This window comes from Tachysurus fulvidraco, chromosome 13 (genome assembly GCF_022655615.1).
Source record: "Tachysurus fulvidraco isolate hzauxx_2018 chromosome 13, HZAU_PFXX_2.0, whole genome shotgun sequence".
NCBI classification, from domain to species: Eukaryota; Metazoa; Chordata; class Actinopteri; order Siluriformes; family Bagridae; genus Tachysurus; species Tachysurus fulvidraco.
Window position 1 is genome coordinate 14,152,145 of NC_062530.1, and position 7,695 is coordinate 14,159,839.

Consider the following 7,695-nt stretch of genomic DNA (forward strand, 5'->3'; position numbering starts at 1 on the left):
CGTCACAGTACTTATAAAATTATATAAAGCAATATATTATAATAAATACAATTATTTACTTATCTGTGTGGTATACATCTGTGTTTAACAAAAATTGTCAGTTTCTTTCACTTTTTTTAATGCTATAGTAAAGTTTGATAGAACCCTTACACGTTCACACTAACATACAAACGTCCTGCTCTTGTGAACTATTGGGCAAAGTTCTGCCTGAAATAGCCTTTTCTTTAAGTCCATCTTGACAGTCATGACAAACCAAAGTATACAGTTCACAGGCACTTCACCTCATTAGATGTAGAAGTAGATGTAGCAATTCGTCCTCTGCAAATGATCCAAAATGCAGCTGCACATCTTGTTTTCAACCTGCCTAAGTTCTCGCATACCACCCAGCTTCTGCGCACTGATGCTTGCCTACGAAGCCAAATATGCAGCAGCTTCATCTTACCTTTAAGCCCTCATTGCTCCTCACACTGCACCTTGCACCCTCAGAGCTACCAACACTGCTCAACTGGTCCCACCATCTCTCAGGGTAAGAGGTAAGTATACAACAAGACCCTTTTATGCTGAGGTGGTGGAATGAACTTCCCCTAGGGGTTCGGACATCTTCATATGATGGTTAAAGACCTACTTCTTCATGAAATGAACTAACACTTTATTCTTTAAAAAAAAATTATAAAAATAAAAACTTGAAACAGTGTTTTAGGGTCATGGTACCTTAAGTCTGTAACCTAGTGAACCAGAGTTACTGTATTCAATGGGTATCTGCTAAATAATGTAAATGTAAATGTAAATGTAGATGCCCATGTTTTTAAATCCCATTTTTATATCCCTTTCACTAACTCTTTAACATAGGATTTTCATTCCATCTATTGAACACTTTGTTTAAACATCATTTACTCCCTATCAATGCGTTTTATAAATGCTGTAATTGCTGGTGATGTTGATCAGAGGGGGAATGTATTAAAATGGTTTATGACTGCCATGCTAAAAATAATATGTACAGTACGGTCTGTGCCCAGCTGACAGAAGCTTCTTTGAAATCAGTGATGGAGACTGCTGTCTAAATTTGACCCTCTATTAATATTGCTCCCCAACAGCTGGATCATTTTGACTCCTCTCACCAAAGAAGACAGACAGATAATCTACCCATCCCTTTCCCCTCAGCCCCTTAACATCTGGGATCAAAAAAGCTCTAAAAGAGTTTAATTTTACATAGGATTTGGTCATTATAAGAAGATTAGCAGATTTCATACTGCATACTGTAACACACACAAACACACACACACACACACACACACACACACACACACACACACACACACACACACACACACACACACACACACACACACACACACACACACACACAAGAAGCAACATCTTTTAATTAGAGAGAAATGCTTGATAAAAGGAATGAGGGAGTAGTAAAAGAAAAAGAAAAGGGTGACCTTCTGGTTGACAGACATAGTTTGGAGGGTGGCATTTTATTGTGAAATTCTCTGTGAAAAGGAAGAAAAGGAAAGGAACAGTCAATTTAATGCACAGACCAAGAGAGCGAGAGTGTTGCTAAGAGACAGGGGGAGGGGGATGCTACATAACTTCCTTCAGAATCCAACCATGACCTTATGCAAATGCAGCTCTTCCAAATCTTTTGTGACCAAGACTGTGGACTGCATTTGCTGTGTCATCATCAATACCTGGCACCAAGCCTTGCCTTTGAAGACTTTCTCCCTCTTTAGAAATCAAATGGTTCAAGATAACCATTGCAGAGAAATAGTCAGAAAACTGTTTATGTACTGAATTCAGGTTTGAGAGTATTATTGCAGAAATGGAAATCTGCTTGGAACTTCATACTACTAACAGTTTACAAATTAATCTTGTGTAACTGATACCTCCTAGTCCTTTCTTTCCCTAAATAATAAGCTGGAGGAAAAGATTATCTTTTGTGGAGTAACAGTTTGGAAAAAGCTTTGTTATTCCTGTGTTTGAGATGTTGCTTTCAGCAATATATGTGAGCTCGTAAAACACATTCTACTTAACACATTACACATTAGAGCATCCTCAATCAACACATGGCTGCAAAATGTCAGCTATCCTTGCAACTACAGTGACATGTCCTGTACTAAAAGCACCCTCCCTCCCATTACGTTCTCAAATTACATCTCTTCAAACTCTCTAAAAGCTCTGTGAAGGCACATTAATGTATCCAAGCAGGCAGATGTGTTCCAGACTTAAGCAGGCACCCAATAATATGTAGCATGCTATTAGATCATATCAGACTAGGGAAAAAGGGGAGTATGCAGAGTATTCATATGTGTATATGGCCTGGAGCAAAGTGGCCACTATACAGTCAACATTCTAAAGTCTGAACATTTGAATGCATAATGTGTTTCAGTTAAAGATTTTGAAATAACTAGCATAATTCTGCTTTTACAGGGATGTAATTATTAACCATAAAACACTGAAAGCTGCAGCATTTGGTAATGCCAGCCCATCTTCTAAACCAGTATCTTGATGTATTACATAAAATCACTGTTAAATAATATGCTTTATAGAAGATGCCACATACTCTAATGACTTTATCACAAGCCACATAACTTTGAAAACCGTAAAGGCATTACAGCAGGAAAATAATCAATAATTACCATCTAAACCTGAGTGAATGAGACTGTGTCTGTGCCCTGCGATGGGTTGGCACTCCGTTCAGGGTGTATCCTGCTTTGATGCCCGATAATGCCTGAGAAGTCCTGATAAGTGGTAGAAAATGAATGAATGAATGAATGAGTGAATGAATTCTAAGAAAAAGAGAAATGTTGAAGATAAAAAGAGACAAAGGAAGAAATGAAAAGAAAAAAGTTGCAGTCTGGTGCAGTCTGGTGCCTCTAATGGGTGTCTATAATAGCATTTTAGCCCTTTAACTGTCTGATAGCATGAATTTAGAATTTCTCAGTTCATAGAATATGCATGTCTTGATTAAGAAACACAAGGAGAACATGAAAGCAACACCAGAGCTAAAGTACAATACACTACTACAATACTCATTTAGGAAGCATATTACAACAGTGTTGAAATACATACAATTCAGTGTTGAAAAATAATGCATACTGTACATACTGCACAATTGCTGTTAAATTGACCTTGCTGGTCAGAGGTTTATGGTGAAACACAGCTCTGACTTAAGGTCAGTCTGTACAAATGTTGTCTTTTTGTACGTCAATAACTAAAATACATAAAAGACTGACACCATCTACAGTAAGAAGTTTAACAATTTTAATATACACAGTCCCATATCAGGATTGGCTAATGCCCTAACCACTGCAGTCAATGAATGCCCTAACCACTGCAGTCAATAAAAGCTTGGTGACAGATGTTGTATGGAATTATGGCAATGTTGGCCAACCAGGGCTGCTTTTGGACCAAGGTGTAACCTTAAATTAACAGGTTGTGTTACAGTGCAACATAATAAAGGGTAAAAACTTTCTACAGGAAAGTTCAAGGATTTGTTAAAAATGCAAGAGTCATCCTATGGGCCACCTGAGTATCACTGTAATGTCACCATGATGTCAGCCATTAGCTTTTCATTGCCCTACATAACTGTTTTGTAGCAGTTGCTGTAGCAGATTTTTGTTGATTGTTCCACCTCCATTACTGTCAATACTCATTTTGGTTCTTGTGCAAGTAATGGAACTGAAACACTTTTATATTTGGACACCTACAGTACATTACATATGGATCAGTGTAAAGGAGTTGTGAACAGACTGAGAGACAGATGGACTTAAAAGTCCTAAAAAGGAATGGAATGACTGTTGTCCCTCTTAGTAGTCCTTAAAAACTTGTGTGAAAATATATGTATTTATTATTATTATTATTATTTATTACTATTTATTATAGATTATTAATATTTTATGCAAACATAGCCATTAAAAAACACCATTTGAACAATTGATTAAATATAACAGCCTACAAAAAAACTAAACACACATATTTCTTGTCTTGTTGACAAGTCATGTTTTACTGTAATTGTTGCCCTTACAACACTGAAACAGTTGCTATTGGCTGTTTTTCAGTAAACTGGAAAATGACAACTGTTCCCGCCTTTTCAATTTTGAATTTTTGAATTTTTAATTTTAAAAATACCTCTGTTTGATGTGTGCTGCTTTTCCCACTACTGCTCAGTTGGTCCAACAGCAACATAGTTGTCCTTAATTTATCTATCCCATACTACAAAAAAATATTTTGGCCAAATAAATATGTAAACAAATAGAGATGAATGAGTAATTGTGAGTTTTTTTTTTTTTTTTTTTTTTGGCTACAGGATTCTAGTTGCTGTACTAAGTTCGCTAGTAGCCTTTCCAGCTATTGGTTGCTATAATAACATGGTTGGCACAACTAGCATTTAACTTTTGACATCATATCGGTGATTTGAAGGGAGACCGATTGTAAATAAAATTCACTAGTGTATATCTGCATCATATAATATGTGAGATAAAGGAGAAGCAGTGTGTGCTCTTTGCCCTTCCGGTGATCTATCCGTCTAGAAAGCACAAACTCTGATTAGCTTAGCTTAGTTTATGTCCCTAACATGTATAAAGCAAAATAATATTATTCGTAATAAGAAAGACACTTACTTTATGTTGCAATAGATCTAAATCCCAGAGTAGTTCCTATCAGTTAATGAGTGTCACTTCACGTGAGAGTAACTAAACTGGGACAGAGTAACTAAAAGTAACTAAACACTTTTTTCATTAAAAAGTGAATCACAATCACTTCTGGTACAGATTGACTTATTTTACTGAATAAATAGTTCTTCCTGGAGGTGTCAGAAGAACTGTTTGTGAATAGTTGGTTGATTTTTTAAGTTTACAGTGTAAAATAAAAAGTTTCCCGAAAGTGTGATAGAATCCATCATGTTGTGTACTTAATTACAAATAAAGTTCCCAACACAACTTTAACTGATACATGAAAAGTCTTGTTTTTTGTTTCTTCACTTTGTTTTTAGTTGAGGATATTTCACAGTATTAATTACAATATAACATTACAATATAAACATAATGTTTTTAACATTAACTTGCAGTGTTTAGATCTAATGTTTAAACTTTAAAGTTTAAAGTTTAAAGGTTTGAGATGATTTTAATGATTTATACAGTATTTTAGCTAATATCTTGAGCAAGTGTCAACAATTTGAAAAATCCTGCAAATTTAGAGTTTTTGCACTTTATTTAAAATATGATATTTATTTTACACTTTTTGTTTTTTACAGTGTACACCAACATCATATCTGTCTCATGAAATTAGCTTTGCTGGAGTGAACTATTTAGCTATTAAAATGTTTTTGTCTGCCCTAATATGTCTTCCATGTATATACATTTATATATTTTTACTTTTACAGACTAACTGAACAACTGACTCTTTCTCTCACAATTAATTTTTTAAGCAGCAAATAAATATAAATACTGTTATAGTTCTGTAAATGTAAACTCATTAAGCATTTATTACAATAATTGCAATTAGAACCATAAAACATGCAACCCAAAAACACTTACAAATAAATACTGTTGGAAGAAAATTAACTACAACAATGCTCTGTTTGATATAATAATCAGTATTGACTTTTAGTCACATGTGAAAAAGAGAGAGATTGAACCAATCACCTTGTAATGGTCTCAGGAAGAAATATACCATTGAGCTATTCAAAATCACCTTAGTCAATAGTCATCACAATAGGAAAGGGACTTTTTTACCACACAATCCATTGTGTCCACTTGCACTATCATATTTATTTAATCTGCTGAGGAGACTAAACAGTTCGGGCAGAGTCCCTGCTGTTAAGGAGTACACACATTACACCCATGTTCTGTATTTTGTATTTAATAGCCCAATCCTATCACTTATTAGACCATAATTTAACCTACATTTCAAGTGGCACAAAAACAAAAAGAGGAACTGGGTAGGAGACTGCAGCACATTTCTTAGTGGAATCTGAAAACTGGTTGCCCATGCCTTTCCTCATATTTCTTTTAATTCCCATAACAATTAAATGCAGATTGAGGAAAGAACTTACTGTAGCTATATTTATATAAAATGTTAGCTATATTCCAGACTGAACATGTATCGATACACTTCATAAAATTAATATATATAGGTGATAAAGAGGCAATGTCAAGTTCTTTTTTATTTGCATAAAATTATATCATAAAGTTTAAAGCATTTTGCAGACACCATTATCCAGAGTGACTTACAGAGTGCTCAGGGGCCCAGAAGTGGCAATTGTTGGACCTGGGGAACAGACTCACGACCTTCCGATCGGTAGGAAAGGAGGGTCTTTTTGTTGTTATTTACACACTCTTATTCAAGAACTTTTTTTTTATAAAGGTGCACTGTCGGGTACAGTGCAGGCACCTTTTTATTTCCAATTCTACTCCAGATGGCAAAGGTTTGTAGATCATTCACAGACATTGTATGGATGATATCAAAAAGAGAATAGCCGATTTGCCACTTAATGTCAGTTAGCATATATAACTGTTCAGGATGGAAAGAGCCTGAGTCATGTTTGACACTTCTATGCTTTTCTCTATCACCAGTGAGAGTAAGGTGTTGGCCAAAAATAAGGCCAAGGGAACACAAGGGAATACATTTTTTGTTTGTTTGTTTGTTTGTTTTACATAGAGATCTGAAAGAAAAAATATCAAGTAAAGCCGCTTTAGTAACTTGAAATGTGGCCAAGGGAAATAGCTTATACGGGAATTTATAAAGTGTTCTATAGTGAGTACATGATGCATATGTAAGACGCCATTCAATAATTTTCAACACTATGCACAAAGCAACCTGAGTATCCATTTACTCACTAAAATGAAACAAAAGCTGCCATTAATCATTTAGTTTTTAATTACTGGAGGAAAGGTCATAAAAAACATCGAATTTGCATGTTTAAAATAAAATGATTTGAAGTCAGTGTTGCCTATCTGTGCCTTTTAAGCTGCAATAACCATTACTGTGAATTAATAGGCATTAATTAAACTTACTTTATTTATTTTAATGAGGAGAAAATCATTTGATGTTAATGCTGGTGATCTGATTAGGCTTTAGACTATTTAATACTAGCAGTTTTAATATATTTAAACTAAAATAATCAATGGAATTGTCTTTCATTAGCACTAAGTTATGACAACAAGTCTCAACACCACAGGTAATTATTAAGTAATATTTTTAAAGAACAAATATTGCAGTAACTGGGGGAAATATAAAAGCATGATTAATCATATGCCTCCAACTGATGCAGCATAAATGTCATTACCACATCTTGGTATATATTGTACTAATTTGTATATTGTTAGAGAAAATGTTATGAGAGATGCAAAACAAAACATAGTATGTGATGATCTCTATCTGCAAAAGCAGTTTGTAAAGACATCAGGCTTTGGGCATTGTTACAAAGCAGAGTTATACTTATATATAAATTCAGCATACTGTACAGTATGTGACTTTTGTATTTTAAATATATATTGAATAAGCAAGCCAGATGTGACAGTGACAACGTAAACTCAAGGAAAATCCTTGAGAGGAGCCCAACTCAAAAGATAAGTCATCCATATCTGGGTTACACCTGGAAGGAGTTCTAAACAATTACTATGCTATAACACTGTACTGTTCTGTAATGTATATGTGGCGATAATAAAGGCTTCTATGCCCCCTTTCTTC